Source organism: Triturus cristatus, chromosome 12 (assembly GCF_964204655.1).
Source record: "Triturus cristatus chromosome 12, aTriCri1.1, whole genome shotgun sequence".
NCBI lineage: Eukaryota > Metazoa > Chordata > Amphibia > Caudata > Salamandridae > Triturus > Triturus cristatus.
Window position 1 is genome coordinate 536,185,228 of NC_140595.1, and position 22,024 is coordinate 536,207,251.

Sequence of the window (22,024 nt, forward strand, 5' to 3'; positions counted from 1 at the left end):
GGGATGCATCAAGTGTGAGACAGAGGACTTGATAATAGGGCCAGTAATCCTGTTGGCGATTCAAACTCCACCTTTCATCCAAAACAAAATTACAATGTGGATGCAAGACCCGGTAGAAAATGTCATACACGGTGGAATGGGGAACAACATTTGCTATTGGTACTTTATTTCACTTTCCATGGCGTAAAGCCTGGAAGGGGGCGCAATTTGTGTTCTGCTAGTTTGGGGACTAACACACTGACGCTTATTGGTGGGTGCGGAATTTCCACCATTATATTGCAGCCCCATCATGAGCAGAGCCAGGTGATATGTGGCTGTGAATGACAGATGCTTCATGTCCTTACAGCAGGAAGCCGATTTCTGCACCATTCATGCAACAAAACAAATATGTGCCACATGATCCCCAAGCTGCTCAAAGTGATTGGTCTCTAACAAATCCCTCAAGGCTATTCAAAGTACAGCGAGACTATGGGACACTAGTTCTTTGGAATTAGAGCTCAATTGTGTGCTTTTCCTAAATACTTCCTGTTACAGCAGTTTGTCATTGACATACTTAGGCATTTAACAAGATTTTCCAGATGTTCCCATTTGGCTGGACACATGTTTCTCATATCTGCATTAATTCGGTTAAGTTGTGAAGCTATGAAAAAAAACAGCCTTGGCAACACTGCGAGCCAACTGTAAAAAAAAGCAACTTGCACGAAGGGCGCAGCATCCTGATGTAGGTTGTACAGAAGATCGATTATGAGCTATCGTGCCACCGTAATAACAGCAGCCCAAAAGCCATGCAGGCAGATCACAAAACTGAGCTGCACGTCTTACCAGTGTGTGGCAGATTGTCTAAAACTGCGTGTTGCTTATAAATAAACATTGCCCCATGTGTATCCAGGGGCAGCACTTTGCCTTTTTGTATTTTCCAAAAAGGTGTGCCTGCCTACTGTGACCACACAGAGTGATTTGCCCCACGGCAAACACTCTGGCAGCAACTAAGTTTTCTTTTTCTTGGTGCCGGTCGCCAAAGTCAAGGAGTGCTTGCCTGCACACACAATCTTTTAGCACCACACGGACTACCAGGCGTCAGGAGGATGCGATGTTACATGGATACTAGGGGCCGCAGCCACTGTCGGGCAAAATATGATCGCCAGAGAATTGCCTTGGTGGGACTCTGCCCTCATGTGGGGAGGTGGAGGAGCCCACAGATCTCATTGACATGATCACCTAACCTGCCCATGTGGTGAGGCCACACACTGGTCGCCAGATTTTAGCAGTGTTGCAGTCTTTAAAGACCAGCGTCGCAAGATCTGACAGACTCCTCTGCAGCCTCCATTGATGACCATAGACTGACAGTGTATGCAGCACCAGCCAGCGCACTCTCCCCAGAGTCCCAGGCCAAGTCTTGAGAGGAGCCCCTGCTACCTACTTTGACGCTAGCAGCAAAGCCCTATTGACCGAAGCCCCAAATGGGTGCTCCAAGCACTGCAATGACAACTCAAACTTTAGACAATACTTGCAGTAGCCCAAAACTACTCCGAGCCAAGGACCCTACCTACAGTGCGAAGCAAAAGGCACAGCAAGCATCGCTAAGTCAAAACGCAAGTCCTGGCGTTTGAGACCTATGCGTTACCATAAAATGATACTCCCGCCCTTATGGGAAGTCACTGCCTAATAGTTTCATGTCATTTGTAGCACTTTGTAGATAACTGTTTATCCCTGAACACGTTTTTGTTATGGGACATGTAGTTTTCTTTTACACGTCACACAGAATGGGCACAATACAAATTACGAACAAACAAGGAGATGGACAGAGCGCTGAAACTTTTCAGACACTTAGCCCCAGTCACAGATCTGGGGTGAATCCATCATCATTCTTTAACTCACTTCGCAAACTATCCCTTAGGGAAGCCACCATAACTCACTAGTTATTAAGACTAGACGCATTCCCCCCCTTTCCGGTAGGATTCTTTACATGCATAATGATGGGTTTGTCTAACTAAAGACACTGCAATAATCGGAAACAATGATGTGCTGTTGACACCGGGCCTGTGGCCAAAAGTGGCACAATTACCCCATACTGGAGTGATTATGTTGTGTAGGCTGGGGATTGGGCAAATGAACATTAAATAGCACTTGATCAGTAGGGAAACATGGTAATGTTCACTGGGGATCTGACAGATTGTATATAATTGAGACCCAGTACTAGTTCAGAAACGTGCGTAAAATAGCAGTACCCACCATCAGTTGCATAGACTGGTTAGGGTAAGGACACTTCAAAAGAATGGCTAGACACTAATTGAATCTGTTCAGGGCGGTCAGTAGCAGTGACCGCTCCTACTAAAAATTACAGAAAGCAATTAGAAAACAAGTTCTATACTTAAAGACAAGTGATAACAGTTTCTGCAAAGTATGGAAAACATTTGCTTTTCTAACTACATGCCAGCAATAACATCATAGAACTTCTACCTAGAGTACCACGACAACCAACTCAAAAGTACTTATCAAAAAGCTTGGAAGCCCTGGCCTCATCCGCTGATTAAAGGGACCTACCCGGGTTGCCACACACCTGTGCGACCCTATTGTCACCACCTACACCATCCAAATTGCAGGAAGGGCACGGGTCAGAAGTGTAGGGGGAGCAGAACATGGAAGAGCAAGAAATGATTTCAAGGGGGTTCAAAAAGCTTCAATTATTGTACTGTAATTTTATAGCGCTTACTACCCATGACGAGGCGTCAAAGCACTTTTTTGCAAGTAGCATGCAAAACTGTCAACACTTGCATCCATGACAGCCGGGCTATACGACTATTTATCGACGACTGATCACAGGTGCTAAGCAACAAAAACTAGACACTTTGGGTGGTATCGCTTAACAGATTTGCGGCCATCTAGGATTAGGGATGTGTTACTTTGTTGCTGCCTCTCACATCATACCTATGAGCTGCCAAAAGTCTAATACAGGAAACACAATACACACCATTTAGTAAAACGACGAATTTAAGGCATGCGATAAACATTTCATCGTCCAGTATACCCACTTGACAGAGTGGGCGTGAAGGAAACCGTAATTTAAACCACTGAAACTCATACCACAACACCAAAATCAAGGGGTACGTAAAGTAAGCTCGTAGGGACAATAACCAAGTCTGTTCCATCGTCCTCTGGACACAGAATCAATGAGACAACTTTCAGAAAAAAAAATACGTTTTATTTTTGCAATTGTAGAAAAAAAAATCCGTTGGGCAACCAGTGGCGCCTATAAAGGTAGGCTATTTTAGAAAACTTGGAAATTGAACACGGGTCAAAGCATGAAGTGAAAACGTAAAGTTTCAATAATTAAATGTCACTGATTCTTGTCAGAGCTGCTAGTATCTGACCACATCACGTTGTAACACATTTCCAGGAGGCGGGCAGTTCTGGGACAGTATAATTTCGGGGAGCTGAAATATGGAAAACACAGCTTGGAATATAACGCGTAGTATGGGCAGCTCTGATTTGAGTAGGTGGCGGCTCTTAGAAGAACCATTGGGTTTGGTTGGAGGGTCAGTAGTTGGTGTTCGGGCGTTGATGTGAATTATACCCTTTGACCCGGATGATGCACACAATGTCTCTTGCCTCTTCCTCCCCAATGGCGGATCACTTCCTGGGAGACACAGACCTGGAGACGGAGCGACTTTTAGAGGCAGCCTCGGCTCTTCCTCGAGATACCGACCGAGAGCGGGATGTCGATCGGCGAGTCGGTGATCTCGAGCGAGATCTGGACCTCCGAGCAGAGGAGCGGGGCCTGCGAGGTGATGGGCTCCGCGTTCTCCTACGTGGAGATGGGCTGCCGCGCCTTCCGCGGCTCCTGCTCCGGGATCTTGAACGCCGTCTGCCTCCGGATCGGGAGCGGCTCCTACGGCGCCCGCCCAGACGATCACAATCGTATGCATAATGGCCTCGTTCACCACAGTCGTAGCAGCGATCTGATGGGTTAAAGCCGCTCCTGCCAGGAACGCGGCCGAACGAGGAGCGCCGGGGTCTGCCGGCCGACAGCTCCACCCGCACTCTGGAGCCGCAGATCACCTTTTTGCCGTCCAGGCCGTGCACGGCGTCCTCGGCATCTCGTGGGTCTTCGAACTCTACGAAGGCGAACCCTGGTGGGTTCCGGGCGATCCACACGCTTGTCAGAGGGCCGTAGTAGCTGAAGGCTCGGGCCACTTCGCCTTTGTCTGCCCCGGCACCAAGGTTCCCCACGTATACCTTAGTTCCCTCGTCCCGGTCACGAGGCCTGCGGGAAGACGAACCCGAGTCATAGCCACCATAGCGCCCGCCGGACATGATGGCTGCAAGAGGGGGGTTCTGTACTTCCTGCTCACAGCAGCCTCGCTGTGCGTGAGCGCCGGATCTGAGGGGGAGGCGACCAACGTCGATTGCATATAAAGCACAAGGCCTAAACGCAAAAGGCTGCTCTGAATGGTTAAAAATGGAGGCGTGTTGAACCGCCCGCGCTCCGTAGTTATTGGGTAGTTAGAGACACAGAAGACTCCGATTGGATAAAGGGGTAATTTGAAAAAAATATCCCGCTCTTAGCAGTGTGAGTGACAATCGCTCAAACCAATGAAATATCGACATGACTACCTTTCTTTTTTTGATGTAACAATATTACTTAGAAAGCTTAGTAATTAAGTTTACTCTTCAGGTACTCGCCGTAAATTACGATTTTTTAAATAGTTGTTTGCGATATTTAAAAGCTTTGACTGAGTTTTTGCTTTTCCGGTAATAAACCAACTGACAAATCATGGCTTCGGGCACAGGTTTCACTTCCTGACAAGCAGAGTATCTGCTTCCGCTTTGTGAGCTCCGGAAATGAAGGAATGGAACGTCAATGTACTGGTAAAAGATACGACCTTTGGTGGCCATCTTAGACGAAGATGCAATAAATATGTTGCCAATGGAAAGATGCCATGTTAGACCATCGCTTGCCAAAGCTTGAGACAGAACGTGTGCTATAAAGCAGATCATACGGAAATCCACATTTGTCCTGAGTTAAGGCATATTTTGGTGTTTTAGCGGGAACGGTATAGGGATGATTTTTTCGAAAATGTGTCATGACACCCCCTCTTTTTGTTCTACTTCTGCATCTCTTCTTACAATGTGTCTAAAGAGCACTCCAGAGCCAGCATGTCTGGCTTCAAGGCTCCAACAATTGTAAACACAGGTATTCAACAAATGCTGTTTACATATTTTGCGTGAAGAAGTGGTGTTTTTAAGACTGCTCTATTTGCTTTGCCAATGCTGGGAAGAAGTAGCATGCAAGGATTGATTTTTCTATAAAATCGTGGCGATGAAGAATTGAAAGTGACAAACAGCATGATGATTGAGTGTTTTTTGCAGGTGCAAAACAAATCTCCACGTATTTCAATACAAGCCCTTCCGGTAAGGCAGAATGATACCTCAACATACATGCCAACACACCCAATTGAAGCAGTAGACTCAGATTTTTTTAAGGCAAAAATGGCTTTATCCTGGCAGTCTCCCTCCTGAAATGACCTCTGCTTCAATAGAAGTGGATTCGGAAAATACCTTCCCCTGTTTTTTAATTTTTCAATACCTCCAACTTTGCTGTTCTAAAACGTTGGCATGTATGCATCAAATAGCCAATAGCATGAGGCGAAAATTATTTTTCTCTGGATGCAGCCGTATTGCCAATTGAGGTTTGTTTGGGTTTTGACAGCACAGCTGTCAAGCATGCCTGTTGCTTATAATATACATATAGGGATACCACCTGGACTACTTTCTACCGACACCACCAGTGTTTTAATGTCCTGGCCCATACAAAAATATGCAAAATCACCTAAAGCTGTTTTTGTTAGCCCTTATCTATACATACTCCAAACAGAAAATATAAATAGCAAGCATTACTTAATGGTTCTAGAGCTGCATTAACGATCCCTGACTAATTATTAAAGTAAACAAAGTCTGAAAAGTCATGTTGCAAATGAATACATTCAATTTTATTTAAAGTCCTATGTAGTATCATGTCCGCGCCTTTGCAGACTGTTAAAACAACATCAAATGGCCAGTATCTTTCTATTGGAAAGGTGGCAATCTTATATACATAATGTGGGCTTTGGGTGATCTCTTTTCTAACATTGGCTTTCTTCAACCCGCCTCTACCTCCCATTGGTATGAGACTTTGTCAATCACATCTTGGCTTGGTCCAGTGGAGTATACATCTCTCACCTAGTGCCTTTGTCTTCTGCTGTCACTCAAGTGCTTGCACTAAACTGCATGAGGGACCACTTTACAACTATAGACCACTGTTCATGTCTGCTGGCTCCCTCCTGTGTGTTTTACTCTTACATGCTAATGCTGCGTTCCATAGCACATTAAACACAGATCTGTTGGCTTTGCCAATTCTTGTATATATTTTTTATCCCTACTCTATACACTAGTTTTCTCTTAGATCCAAACCATTCCCATCATACTAAATTTTCTCTCTAGTCTATTATCTCTTCCATCATGCAGTGTTTTCTATGCTCCCATTTTTCATTCATATTCTTTTCAGCTATTAATCTCCCATATTGTACATGCAATTTTTAGTTCTAGTATAGACATTGCATGCATTGTCTCCTCAATACATTTTGTTTACAGTTTAGTGGGCTACAGCCTGCCCATAGCTTACCATTGGTTAGTTGCAGCATGACTCTCATTTGCTTCTTCTTTTCTATATGTCATGGTATGCGTGTGTCATGCCGTCTCTTGAGTTTGTCCCTCCCCTGGATCAAGAATCAAGTACTTGTGTACTTCCACTGCTTCCGTTATTGGAACTACTTTTTTTCTCGACTTCAAGCACTCCAAGCGAATGCTTGTGTTTTCAGGCCTGCCCGTTACTTGTCCTTCTGAGGTCCCCATCCCTGTTATATCTCCCCCCAACCTGTCCCTGTTCCATCTTTCTCTATCCACCCTTATCTCTGTTTTTTCTATCCCTATCCACTCCTCCCCGATTCTTGCACTGAGCATGTGCCCCCGCACCCCGGTAAGTGGTAGATATTTCAGATCCAGCATAACTGTCTGGCTTTCTTCCTGTCCCCCTGTGACTCCCTCACAGGTAGGAGCTAGCAGGACTCAATTTACAGTTAATAGCTGGCACATCCTGGCCACATGCAGTCACACCTAAACCTTCCACTGGCCTTGCGTGCTGGCCTGGCTGCCCTGGCATGAGAATAGTTGACCATCTGGAAAACCCTGCAGCCCTGCAAGTGCAGTTCAGTGCCGCAGTAATCTACGTATTGAGGAAGCTGCAATTGGAACAAAAATTTTGTAAACAATAAAAATAATGTGAAGCAGAAGTCTGGGTTTGTTCCTATTCTCACATCATTGCTTTAGCTGTTCAACTCTAATAAATACACCAGAAAAATATACTTTTGTTATTTTATGTTAATTTTATTTTGAGACATCTTTCTGTACGTGTCACGTCATGGTGAATTAACTGGGTACAGGCGATGGACATTGCAGCGTCTGCCATAGCCTTGCTGAGTCACATATGAGCTAGTACATTCTCCAAGACTGTGCCTTTAAACCTAATGCTAAAAACGCATTATGACCCAGTTAGTTGTAAAGTTGAAACTCACTGACATTATGAATGAGACAGATAAATCTACATTGGAGCATCTTTGCAGTTTTTGAGGGATGCTTTTGTTTACTTTCTGAGCAATAAATCATGTTTATTTTGAATGCATACATGTTATGACAAAAAAATAAACACATTTAAAATGTGTCCACATCACAGAAAGATCCTATGTTGCCTCGTGTCTGTGAAAGCAGCTCATCCATTCCAGTTTTTTCTTTCCAATATTCGTGTTTGTAGCATGAACACACATGACAGGCTAAAGCTGCTTCCCCCTCGGGTCTTTAAATTGGAGTCCCATGCCGACATGAAGACTGGGACAGCACAAAGAACTTTGACATACTTGCATAGCATCTTTAGTCTCTAGTTTATCTAGCCCCAAAACACGACGCATTGAAATGTGCCATCTGTTTCCCCTTGGCCTCTCTTCACCTCCCAGCAGAAGAAAGCTGAGCTCCACAAGGGGGCTTTGCAGAAATGCTTGCACCAAGCATGTGCTTCACTTCCTGGCAAGTGGCAGACATTTCAGGGCCAGCATAGCACCATGAACACACAAGACGGGTTAGAGCTGTTGCCTCATCGTTGATTTCTCTTTTTTGCAGTTTTTGCATAGCTTGAACCTCGACTTGAAGGTATTGGAGCACTTTACAAGAGCCTCAGTTACAATACACAAGGACACGTTCATTCTATTTATTTATTTTTTAGGCACAGGGAGATTTAGGGCCCTATTTAGATCTTGGCGGACTGTTTACTTTATTGCAACTGTGATGGTTATCCCGTCCATCGAAATATAAATCCCTTAGGATATAATGGGATTCATATTTCTGCGGATGGGATATCCATCACCGTTGTGATGGAGTAACCTATCCGCCAAGATCTAAATCAGGCTCTAAGTGATTTGCAGTCCAATGCCGACATGAAGACTTGGACAGCACGAGGACTTTAACAGATTTGCACAACACGTTTTGTCTTTAGCTTATCCAGGCTGGATGGAATTTTTTTTCCCAACACCATCTAAATAGCGTTTTTTTAACATTTCCTTTGATTATGAGGGCCTTATGCACTTATGAATGTTCCCTGTATAGCCTTCTTTACTCTACCATAGCTACCAGTAAGCTGAAATGCACTTCTGGATTTTCATTCACACTGCCCTCCAGGGATTCATGTACACTCATTCAGGTTCCATTTAGACACAGCTGCATTTTATCCCTCCACAGACGCTTTCATCTGTTGTTCTATCTTGGCCTTCTACAGTAAAATGTTTGTGTGTCATAATCTGAGTCTCTAGGGGTAATTAAGGACATTGTTTTGCTCAACAGCCTACTCAACACCAATAAACTCCAGTTTCCCTTTGCACACCTCCATAAGACATTGCCAATGTTCCGCAAAGGTCCTCTTACTGCTTTGCATCTCACTGCTTCGCCTCCAACACTCTACCACAGCCTTCGACTCCCAATAACCTTTTTTTCTGTGTTAAACAGAAACCACAGTGGCATTCAAATGAAACAGCAGGGGAATAGAGGACTGAGCTCTGTCTTGAATTAAGGAAATAAACTTTGAGGACAATGACATAGCAGCAGAACTGCAGACAAGGCTAGCAATATATTCAGTACTAAATTACATTTTTTTTTTACTCTCACTGAATCGTTTACATTTCTCCAGAAGATGAATACGCCACAGGGAAAAAAAGGATTCCTTCTCACGACCCATGCCTTGATTTACATCCCAGGAACCCAGCGCTTAATGACAGCCACGCATTCCATTTTTTTTTGGTTTTACTTATAAGCTTGCCAGAGGTGTTTGCTGGTACTACAGGAGGCTTTTGACAGCTGTGTGAAAAGTTGGCTTGGTATATGCTGTCCACTAGTTATAGTGGGCACCTTGCACTAGTCCAAACGACCCGTATTGATGATTAGGTTAAAGACAACCTTTATTGAAAGCTATCCTAGTGGTAGCTATGGAGAGCAGCCTTCAGACTAAGTCTCGAAGGAATGTAAAGCAGCTTGGTTTACCAGATTATAACCTCCTGAATGACCAAATGAAAGGAGAACCAGACAAGGTGTAGAAGCTGAAATAAGGGGAGAGGAGTTGGACTAACGGCTAGGGCGCTCAACCTCGGACCTGGGGAACTGGGTTCGAGTCTCGGTAATGATGCTGAACTTCCTGTGATTCTGGGCAAATCACTTAATCTCCCCGTGCCTAGCAAAAAATGAATGTGTGTCCTCATGTAAGACGTAACTGATGCTATGTAAAGCGCTCTGATACCTGATTGGATTCGGGTCAAGTTCGCGCTATATAAAACTCTGCAAAAAAAAAATAAGAAATAATACCACACATAGGACTGTCTATCAGCACAAAAGATAGTGAGGTTTATTGGAGACCAACAAACAGTGGATTAACGTGCAGCACGGAGACATCAGCAAAGTCACTGAATGTCCAAAGAGGTGACGTGTCTGACAGTTTTTATAGGCCCAAACCCCAAAGGATGTAGCGTCATAACATACGTAGTACAAATTAAGCATAGTTCATGTGACCAATTAGCAAAGGCCTAAGCAGTTATATACCATTTAAGGTCCGAAACATACTGTTGCTGACCACGTATCCCAAGTAGGCAGTTTCTGGGACTTTCCACTGTAATGTAAGATATCAGTCTGGTACAATTCCAGTTAATAATTGCAACATAATAGTAATGACCAGAAATATTGCGAAATGGGATATGCTGAAACGTTTGTGTCTAAGCGAGCATCTTCCTTTGTCATGTATCTTGTTCCGAGCAAGCCTTGCGTTACTAAAGCCGTTTCTCTGAAGCCAAAGAAAAGTGCAAGCATCTTGTGCAGTGATTTTCATGTCAACTTAACAGGGCCTAGAAGCTTACTGCATTTGGTATCATAAAGAAAGATGACTTCTACAAATGTATATATAAAATATATGTATTTTTTTCTAAACACTCTCTACTAACCTCTTAATGAGATTAGAGAACAAGGTACACAAGATTAAAGCACTAGAACGACAGTAAATAGCACAATACACTGTGGGCTCCAGGGGAGACTAAACCATATACTAAGAAAGTGGTATAACAACCACGATTTGACTAGACACAGTGCCTAGAGCACGTAGAATCGCTGGGACTCCAAGGAACCACCCAAGGTAGTGACACAGGGGACCCACGGGGGACGCATGCAGTGTGAGAACACAGCTGCGAGCTCCGTACAATCCTATGGGAAAGTTGCGGTTGGAATTTTAAAGATTAAGGTCACTTAGGTGAGGACTTCAAGCAAACCCTTTGGAACATAGAAGGTTCTAAGGCCAGCACCCTTGAGAGTACCAAGGTACCCATGTTACCTATCCCAGGAGAGCCGGGTGCATAGGGATCAAGTGGTTTCGGAAACGCTCGTTGATTTCAATGGCGTGATGCGAAGAAGTGCTGCTGCCAGGAAGATGAGAAGTGTCCGGTGTGATCCAAGCCTGGATCGGAGCTGTGAAGAACCTGAAAGCAGAGGGGACAGAGTCTGGGTTACTTCACAGTGACCAGGGCCACGATAGACGAATGCCCACCAATGTCGGGTGTTTCAAGTGAGATGAGGTGAAGCTCGACTCTGTAGCCACGGGGACCAGGAGACGTTGCCGATAACCAAAGTCCACAAGTGAGCTGTCCCACGATGGATGTTGAGTGCTGGGGGGTCAGTGTCCGGATTGGAGACCAACAAGCCTTGACACCTGCAACCCACGCGGTCAGAGAAAAGATGCTTCGGTGTGGACCAGCAAGGTCCTGGGGACTCCCCAAGCGATGGAGAGTCAGGGCACGTTTGGAGCAACCAGGAAAGCCCACTGAAAGTTAAAGTTGCCTTCACAGGGACCCACAGGTCGACGGACCAGGGATCGTGAAGGGACCTCGATCTGAATCACAAAATACCAGCCCCCGGAACACTCTTGAAGTGTAGGCCGGTAATCTTCAGTGGAAACACTGCTCGGGGTCAGGACTACAAGTAGCCCCAAGCACAGCCTCAGGGATCGTCAAAAAGCATATGCTGCTGCAATGTGCACGGTGTCCAGGGGTACGGGTTGCACGGTCCCCATGAGGGCTGTGGGTCTCAGGTTTGCTGAGAGCACTAGTCGACCTCGGGGAAGCTTGGGAACACACCCCCTGTGTTGCAAAATCTTCGGAGTCCTTCAGGAGCTGCGTAGATGCAAACTGGTCAGGTGCGTTTTAGGTGCCTGCCTTGCAGGGGAGTAACTCCTTTACTCCAAGGGAGATTCTTCAGTCATCCAGCGTAGTGTAGATAGTCGAAGTACTTTGTTTCTGTAGCAGAGTTTCGTTTAGGTAAATCCAAAGTTCTGTAGCCAGGGGTTCCTACTTTATACCCAAGGAAGGGGTGGGACAAACTCTGGGGACACCCCTCTGGGAGGGTCAGGACAGAGGAGTGGCTACACCCATGTCCTTTGTCCAGTTTCGCGCCAGAGCAGGGGCTGATAGCCCCTGCAATCGGTTTGAGCTGGACCATGCACAGGGACACCAAATGTGCCCCCAGTGCAGACATCAAAGCACTCTCAGAGTGCACCCACCCAGCCCCAATACACTAAAGCCTGTCTGGGAGGTGGTCACACCTCCCTGTGACGGGAAACCTATTGTCCAGCCATCCCCTGCCAGCGTTTCGTCCAGCAGCAGGAGGACAGACTCGTGTCTGTGGCTGGCAGCATCCATTTTGTGATGCCAGGGTCTGTAAGGCTGGTACCAGGTGTACCGGTGTTGTCATATTTCTCCCTCTAGTAGGGTGGAATCATACCTCCCACACCAGTTACTGGTGTGGAGGTATGAATCCGAGGTGTTTGACACCAAACACGACATGTTCCCATGCATCCGTTTTAAAGTTAGCATTTACCGCAAGGTTACAATGCACTTAAGTATATATGGTTGGCTGCATCACAAACAACCCCAGAATATAGGTTCTGAAAGCTGCAGAGGGGCTCTGCTCATGCATGGGCACCCTCTCACATAAAACCCAGCACCCTGCCTTCAGGATTGATGAGGCCTGCCATAGGGGTGACTGATAGGTGTATACGTGCAGTGTTAAGGATAGATATAGTGAACCAATATCTAACTATGGGGTGCATGCACCACCTTACACAGGCTGCTGTAGCAGATCTGTTGTGTCATTTTGAATGATGTCCCAGGGGTGGCATAATACATGCTGCAGCCCCTGAGACGTCTCTTGGGTACCAATACCCTAGGTACATAGTATACCATATACTAGGGACTTATAAGGGTACCCCAGAATCCAATCTGGAGTGTACCTAAAGTACATGCAATCAATTTAGAGGAGAAAGCAGCTAGGCTGGGGTCCTGGATAGCAGGATCCCAGCCAGTCTAAGTCGAAAACAGTGAAACATCAGCAAAAAGTGGGGGTAACTATAAGAAGCAGATCCTACTCTCCTACACAACTCTCCCAATCGTAAGGACATTAAACTAACCTTGACCAGTTGAGTCTTCATGTTCTAAGTGGAAATATCTGGAGAGCCCATCTGCATATGCATGGTTACTCCCAGGTCTATTTCCACTGTATAGTCCATCCCCTGTATGGAAATGGACCACCTCAAAAGTTTGGGTTTTTCACCCTTCATCTGTTTTAGCCATATGAGGGGATTATGGTCTGTCTGAACAATGAAGTGAGTGCCAAACAAGTATGGCTTCAGCTTCTTCAGAGCCCAAACCACAGCAAAGGCTTCCCTCTCAATAGCTGACCAACATTTCTCTCTGGGGGTCATTCTTCTGCTAATAAAAGCTACTAGCTGATACTGACACTCATCATTCAATTGTGATAACACAGCCCCTACCCCCAACTCAGATGCATCTGGACAATGAATTGTTTGGAGTAGTCAGGACTTTGCAGAATGGGAGCATTGCACATGGCCTGTTTCAGGTCATCAAATACCTTTTTTGACAGCTAACTGTCCACTGAACTTTCTTTGGCATTCTTTTAGAAGTTAAGTCATTCAAAGGGGTCACTATGGATCCATAACCTTTGACAAATCTCCTATAGTACCCAATCAGGCCCAAGAAAGCTCTGACCTGAGTCTGGGTGGTTGGAGCAACCCAGTCCATGATGGTCTGGATTTTGCTCTGCAATGGTTCAACCTGGCCTCCACCCACAAGGTGGCCCAGGTATACAACCTGAGTCTGCCCTATCTGGCACTTGGTGGGCTTGATAGTTAGGCCTGCTTTCTGCAGGGCCTCCAAAACATTTCTCAGGTGGATTAGGTGATCCTCCCAGGTGGAGCCAAAGACAGCAATATCATCTAGATATGCTGCACTATAGGCTTCCAGGCCTGTAAGGACTTTATTAACCAACCTTTGAAAAGTGGCAGGTGCATTCTTCAAACCAAAGAGCACCACCACAAATTGGTAGTGCCCACTAGGGGTTGAAAATGCTGTCTTTGGCTTTGCATCATCAGCTAGTCTGATCTGCCCGTAGCCAGCTGTTAGGTCAAATGTGCTCAGAAACTTGGCTGAGGCCAACATATCTATTAGCTCATCTGCCCTAGGGATTGGATGGGCATCAGTCCTAGTGACTGCATTGAGACCTCTGTAGTCAACACAAAACCTCATCTCTCTCTTACCATCTTTGCTGTGAGGTTTGGGCACCAAGACTACTGACCTAGCCCAAGGGCTACCTCAGTGTTCAATCACACCCAAATCCAACATCTTGTGGACTTCAGTCCTGATACAGTCCCTGACGTGGCCAGGGTGCCTGTAAAGCTCATTTTTAACAGGCAGACTGTTCCCAGTGTCCACTTCATGAGTACACCAGGTAGTCTGACTTGGAGTCAGTGAGAACACATGTCTAAACTGATTGAGAACGTTTCTGCAATCAGTTTGTTGCTGGACAGTGAGGCTGCCTGCCAAGGCTACACCTTCAACTGAACCATCAACAGGGTTCTGAGAGAGCAGATTAGGGAGTGGATCGCTCTCTTCCTCCTGTCCCTCATCAGTAGCCATGAGCAAGCCCATGTCAGCCCTGTCAACGCATGGTTTGAGCCTGTTGACATGGAGCACCCCATGGGGGCTCCTGGGAGTTCCAAGGTTCACCAGGTAGGTAACCTCTCCCTTTTGCTTAATTATGGTATGGGGGCCACTCCACTTATCTTGGAGGGCTGCTGGGGCCACAGGCTCCAAAACCCATACTTTCTACCCTGGCTGGTAAACAGTCAGCACAGCCTTTTGGTCACGCCAGGCCTTTTGCAATTTCTGGCTAGCCTCAAGGTTTTTATTTGCCATCTTCATGTACTCAGCCATCCTGGAGCAGAGACCAAGTACATAGTCCACAATATCCTGTTTAGGGGGTTTGAGAGGTAACTCCCATCCCTCCTTCACTAGACACAATGGAACCCTAACTGGATGTCCAAACAGAAGTTCAAATGGGCTGTAACCAACCCCCTTCTGAGGTACTTCTCTGTAGGCAAAGAGAAGGCAGGGCAAAAGTTTGTCCCATATGCGCCTAAACTTTTCTGGGAGACCTTTAATTATGCCCTTGAGGGTTTTGTTGAACCTTTCAACTAACCCATTGCATTGTGGGTGATAAGGGGTGGTAAATTTGTAATTTACTCCACAGTCCTTCCACATAGCAGTCAAGTAACTAGACATGAAGTTTGCATCTCTGTCTGATACTACCTCCTTAGGGAAACCCACTTTGGAAAACATTCCCAGGAGGGCCCTTGCCACCACAGTTGCAGTGGTAGTTCTAAGGGGAATTGCCTCTGGATACCTAGTGGCATAGTCCACCACCACCAGTATAAATCTGTGCCCAGATGCACTTTGAGGATCCATGGGTCCAACTAAACCAATCCCAACCCTCTCAAAGGGAACCCCCACCACAGGTAGTGGTATCAGGGGGGCCTTTATTGTGGCACCTGCCTTACCACTGGCTTGACAAGAGATACAAGAGCGACAAAACTCCTTGGTGTCCTCAGACATATGAGGCCAATGAAAGTGAGGGACAATTCTGTCCCAAGTCTTGTTTTGGCCTAGGTGACATGCTAAAGGGATGTCATGTGCTAGTGTCAATAGGAAGCCCCTAAACTTCAGAGGTATAACCAACCTCCTGGTGGCGCCAGACTTGGGGTCTCTACTCTCTGAGTAAAGGAGTCCATCATCCCAGTAAATTCTATGGGATCCATTAGCACTCCCAGCAGCCTCAGCAGCAGCTTGCTGTCTGAGGAGTTCAAGAGAAGGGCAGCTCAGCTGCTCCTGCCTCAGATCTGCCCTGGAAGGGCCCCCTGGCCCCAAGAACTCAACCTGATCAGGTTCAAGCTCATCTGGGACAGTTCCTTCTTCAGGACTAAGATCAGCTCTCTCAAGAGACCGGTCTGGATTCTGAGTCAGGGGGAAGACACTGCCGTACCCCTACTGCTCCTTTTCTTGGAAGGTGCCTGGTCAATTTTTCAAGGATCCAGGGCCTGTTCAGTATTAGACATTTTCGCCTGTGACCTGGTTATAGCAAACACATCTGCAGGGATTCCCAACATTTCTGCATGAGTCCTGAGCTCCACTTCAGCCCAAGATGAAGTTTCTATATCATTGCCAAACAAGCATTCAACAGGGAGGTCTGCACTTACCACAACCTTCTTAGGGCCAGTTACCCCTCCCCAGGTGAAATTAACAACTGCCAAGGAAAGGTCTGTCCTGACATTGCTAGCATTGGTCACTTGGTACATCTCACCAAGTATGATTTGCTCAGAAGCCACAAGACGTTTTGTCACCATTGTGACACTTGCTCCTGTGTCCCTGAATGCTAAGGCCTCTTTTCCATTTATCAAAGGCTGCTGTCTGTATTTGCCCAGATTATTGGGACTGATAAATAAGGAGGCAATATCCATGCCTCCATCACAGATCAGTACAGCCTGAGTAGGAACTCTGACTAGGCCAGAGTCCATCTCAGATCCCAGGGTTAACCCTATTACACCCTTATTCTGAGTACCACCACTTGGAGCTGAACTAGGGGGAACAGTTGCCTTAGGGGCAATGGTGGCTGGAGTTGAATCTTGAGTTGAGACTTGTTACAATCACTTGTCCAATGGGTCTTCTGTTTACAGATTTGACACCATGGTTTCTTCTTGCCTTTTCCCTTGTTGGATTGTGACTCCCCACCAGATGCAGATTTTTGGTGCCCTTGAGAAGACTTCTGGTCTTTACCCTTCTCCTCACCCTTATCTGAGTTTTTAGAATCTTGCTTCTTGGAGTCACCAGCTTGGTTCTGAACCTTCTGTCTCACCCTGGTTCTAACCCATTTGTCTGCCATCTGGCCCAATTCTTGGTGAGAGGTCAGATCAGAGTCCACCAGGTACTGATGCAACAACTGATTGTGACAATTATTAGGGATCTGCTCCCTCATAATTAAATTGTACAATCCTTTAAAAGCACACACTTTACTGCCAAGTAACCAGCCTTCCAGAGCCTTAGCACAATCTACAAAGTCAACCCAGTCTTGAGTCTGTGCCTGTTGGGTATCTCTGAACTTAATCCTGTATTGTCCAGTGGTTAAGCCAAACCCATCAATCAGAGCACTCTTCAAGACTTTGTAATTATCAGCATCCTCTTCTCTAACAGTGAGGAGCTTGTCTCTACCGTTGTCTGCAAAGGAGAGCCACAGAATTTCTGCCCACTGCTCCTGAGAGATCCTCTGTACTTTACAGGCCCTCTCCAGTGCAGTTATCCGTTTGTGGATGTCATTCCCACTCTGGTAGGGAGGGACAATCTTGGTCAGGTTCCTATTGTCATGAGTATGTTCTCTACCTCTAGGGACACTGTTGCTGCGACCATGGGGCTCTAGCCCCAACTTTTTAGAAGCTCTCTGAAGCTCTAGGGATTCCCTATCTAAGGCCAATTGTTCTTTCTTGATTCTGAGTGTAGCTCTGTCAAACTCAAGCAGTTGGCACTTCTTCTCATAAGAGGATTCCCTTTTATGAGAAGTTCTATGAGAAATAGAGGTCCCTACAGAAGTACCAGAATTATTAGATTCATGAGAAGGAGATCTTGGTCTTCTTGGTAAACTGTTAACCCTTCCAGGTGGGGTAAAGAGAGGACCACTGAGGTCTTCTCCCTCACCTTCAGGAAGAATAGGATTGTCCAGGTTAGAATCATCTTGATTCTCCTGGTCAGCATCATAGTCTAGGTCCTGGATGTTATCACTTCCTGGCCTTTCCTCTTCTGTTGTCCCACCCAACTTGCCTGCCTCATCAGACCCTGGGGTCTTTTTCAGGTCATCTAAAAGCAAAGTCTCTATGAGGCGTTGAGTTCTGGGGTTTTCCCTGTCTTCAGTTTCCTAGCTGTACACATGCTCCTCAATTCTTGGAATGGGATATGGTCATATTTAATGGTCAGAGCCCCACTGGCTTCTGCCCTTGAAGACATACTAGTGTTATGTGGTGTGGCACCTACCTAACCTAGTGGGAACTACTAAACTCTCTTGAGTTGGAGAAAGGGTGTGCTAGACCCTTGATTTACCCAACTCTAAGTTCAGTAGAACTTACTTTATTCTAGTCTTGTTTTATATGTACCTAAGTACCTTTAGTGGTTTTCAGTTAGTCACTCAATGAGATTATCTGGTAAAGCAATAGCAAGCTTGAATCCCAACCGCTGCACACCAATGTGAGAAGTTGGCCTGGTATATGCTGTCCACTATTTATAGTGGGCACCTTGCACCAGTCCAAACAACACTTATTGATGATTAGGTTAAAGACAACCTTTATTGAAAGCTATCCTAGTGGTAGCTATGGAGAGCAACCTTCAGGCTAAGTCTCGAAGGAATGTAAAGCAGCTTGGGTTACCAGATTATAACCTCCTGAATGACCAAATGAAAGGAGAACCACACAAGGTATATATAAAATATATGTATTTATTACTAAACACTCTCTACTAACCTCTTTATGAGATTAGAGAACATGGTACACAATATTAAAGCACTAGAACAACAGTAAATAGCACAATACACTGTGGGCTCCAGGGGGAGACCAAACCATATACTAAGAAAGTGGTATAACAACCACGACTTGACTGGAGACAGTGCCTAGAGCAGGTAGAATCGCTGGGACCCCAAGGAACCACCCAAGTAGTGACACAGGAGATCTACAGGGGACGCGTGCAGTGTGGGAACACAGCCGCGAGCTCCATACAATCCTATGGGAAAGTCACGGTTGGAATTTTAAAGATTAAGGACACTTAGGAGAGGACTTCAAGCAAACCCTTTGGAACATAGAAGGTACTAAGGCCAGCACCCTAGATAGTACCAAGGTACCCGTGTTACCTATCCCAGGAGAGCTGGGTGCATATGGGTCAAGTGGTGTCGGAAACGCTCGTTGATTTCAATGGCGTGATGCGAAGAAGTGCTGCTGCCAGGAAGATGAGAAGTGTCCGGTGTGATCCAAGCCTGGATCGGAGCTGTGAAGAACCTGAAAGCAGAGGGGACAGAGTCTGGGTTACTTCACAGTGACCAGGGGCACGATAGACGAATGCCCACCAATGTCGGGTGTTTCAAGTGAGATGAGGTGAAGCTCGACTCTGTAGCCACGGGGACCAGGAGACGTTGACGATAACCAAAGTCCACAGGTGAGCTGTCCCACGATGGATGTTGAGTGCTGGGGGGTCAGTGTCCGGATTGGAGACCAACAAGCCTTGACACCTGCAACCCACGCGGTCAGAGAAAAGATGCTTCGGTGTGGACCAGCAAGGTCCTGGGGACTCCCCAAGCGATGGAGAGTCAGGGCACGTTTGGAGCAACCAGGAAAGACCACTGAAAGTTAAAGTTGCCTTCACAGGGACCCACAGGTCGACGGACCAGGGATCGTGAAGGGACCTCGAGCTGAATCACAAAATACCAGCCCCCGGAACACTCTTGAAGTGTAGGCCAGTAATCTTCAGTGGAAACACTGCTCGGGGTCAGGACTACAAGTAGCCCAAAGCACAGCCTCAGGGATCGTCAAAAAGTATATGCTGCTGCAATGTGCACAGTGTCCAGGGGTACGGGTTGCACGGTCCCCATGAGGGCTGTGGGTCTCAGGTTTGCTGAGAGCACTAGTCGACCTCGGGGAAGCTTGGGAACACACCCCCTGTGTTGCAAAATCTTCGGAGTCCTTCAGGAGCTGCGTAGATGCAAACTGGTCAGGTGCGTTTTAGGTGCCTGCCTTGCAGGGGAGTAACTCCTTTACTCCAAGGGAGATTCTTCAGTCATCCAGCGTAATGTAGATAGTCAAAGTACTTTGTTTCTGTAGCAGAGTTTTGTTTACGTAAATCCAAAGTTCTGTAGCCAGGGGTTCCTACTTTATACCCAAGGAAGGGGTCACCTCTCTCTGGGGACACCCCTCTGGGAGGGTCAGGACAGAGGAGTGGCTACACCCATGTCCTTTGTCCAGTTTCGCACCAGAGCAGGGGCTGATAGCCCCTGCAATCGGTTTGAGCTGGACTATGCACAGGGACACCAAATGTGCCCCCAGTGCAGACATCAAAGCACTCTCAGAGTGCACCCACCCAGCCCCAATACACTAAAGCCTGTCTGGGAGGTGGTCACACCTCCCTGTGATGGGAAACCTATTGTCCAGCCATCCCCTGCCAGCGTTTCGTCCAGCAGCAGGAGGACAGACTCGTGTCTGTGGCTGGCAGCATCCATTTTGTGATGCCAGGGTCTGTAAGGCTGGTACCAGGTGTACCGGTGTTGTCATATTTCTCCCTCTAGTAGGGTGGAATCATACCTCCCACACCAGTTACTGGTGTGGAGGTATGATTCCGAGGTGTTTGACACCAAACACGACATGTTCCCATGCATCCGTTTTAAAGTTAGCATTTACCGCAAGGTTATAATGCACTTAAGTATATATGGTTGGCTGCATCACAAACAACCCCAGAATATAGGTTCTGAAAGCTGCAGGGGGGCTCTGCTCATGCATGGGCACCCTCTCACATAAAACCCAGCATCCTGCCTTCATGATTGATGAGGCCTGCCATAGGGGTGACTGATAGGTGTATACGTGCAGTGTTAAGGATAGATATAGTGAACCAATATCTAACTATGGGGTGCATGCACCACCTTACACAGGCTGCTGTAGCAGATCTGTTGTGTCATTTTGAATGGTCTCCCAGGGGTGGCATAATACATGCTGCAGCCCCTGAGACGTCTCTTGGGTACCAATACCCTAGGTACATAGTATACCATATACTAGGGACTTATAAGGGTACCCCAGAATCCAATCTGGAGTGTACCTAAAGTACGTGCAATCAATTTAGAGGAGAAAGCAGCTAGGCTGGGGTCCTGGATAGCAGGATCCCAGCCAGTCTAAGTCGAAAACAGTGAAACATCAGCAAAAAGTGGGGGTAACTATAAGAAGCAGATCCTACTCTCCTACACAACTCCCCCAATCGTAAGGACATTAAACTAACCTTGACCAGTTGAGTCTTCATGTTCTAAGTGGAAATATCTGGAGAGCCCATCTGCATATGCATGGTTACTCCCGGGTCTATTTCCACTGTATAGTCCATCCCCTGTATGGAAATGGACCACCTCAAAAGTTTGGGTTTTTCACCCTTCATCTGTTTTAGCCATATGAGGGGATTATGGTCTGTCTGAACAATGAAGTGAGTGCCAAACAAGTATGGCTTCAGCTTCTTCAGAGCCCAAACCACAGCAAAGGCTTCCCTCTCAATAGCTGACCAACATTTCTCTCTGGGGGTCATTCTTCTGCTAATAAAAGCTACTAGCTGATACTGACACTCATCATTCAATTGTGATAACACAGCCCCTACCCCCAACTCAGATGCATCTGGACAATGAATTGTTTGGAGTAGTCAGGACTTTGCAGAATGGGAGCATTGCACATGGCCTGTTTCAGGTCATCAAATACCTTTTTTGACAGCTAACTGTCCACTGAACTTTCTTTGGCATTCTTTTAGAAGTTAAGTCATTCAAAGGGGTCACTATGGATCCATAACCTTTGACAAATCTCCTATAGTACCCAATCAGGCCCAAGAAAGCTCTGACCTGAGTCTGGGTGGTTGGAGCAACCCAGTCCATGATGGTCTGGATTTTGCTCTGCAATGGTTCAACCTGGCCTCCACCCACAAGGTGGCCCAGGTATACAACCTGAGTCTGCCCTATCTGGCACTTGGTGGGCTTGATAGTTAGGCCTGCTTTCTGCAGGGCCTCCAAAACATTTCTCAGGTGGATTAGGTGATCCTCCTCCCAGGTGGAGCCAAAGACAGCAATATCATCTAGATATGCTGCACTATAGGCTTCCAGGCCTGTAAGGACTTTATTCACCAACCTTTGAAAAGTGGCAGGTGCATTCTTCAAACCAAAGGGCACCACCACAAATTGGTAGTGCCCACTAGGGGTTGAAAATGCTGTCTTTGGCTTTGCATCATCAGCTAGTCTGATC

At 46.4% G+C, this 22,024-nt stretch overlaps 1 protein-coding gene and 1 pseudogene across 3 annotated transcripts in view; one reads left to right on the forward strand and one right to left on the reverse strand.

Annotated features, from left to right (window-relative positions):
- Positions 1-22,024, forward strand: part of HSF4 (heat shock transcription factor 4) — a 463,098-nt gene that overhangs the window by 284,155 nt on the left and 156,919 nt on the right. The gene's annotated exons all lie outside the window — the stretch shown is intronic.
- On the reverse strand, positions 3,181-4,442 carry LOC146776233 (serine/arginine-rich splicing factor 7 pseudogene; annotated as a pseudogene). The gene has a single exon (XR_014972338.1). The product of XR_014972338.1 is annotated as a serine/arginine-rich splicing factor 7 pseudogene (transcript).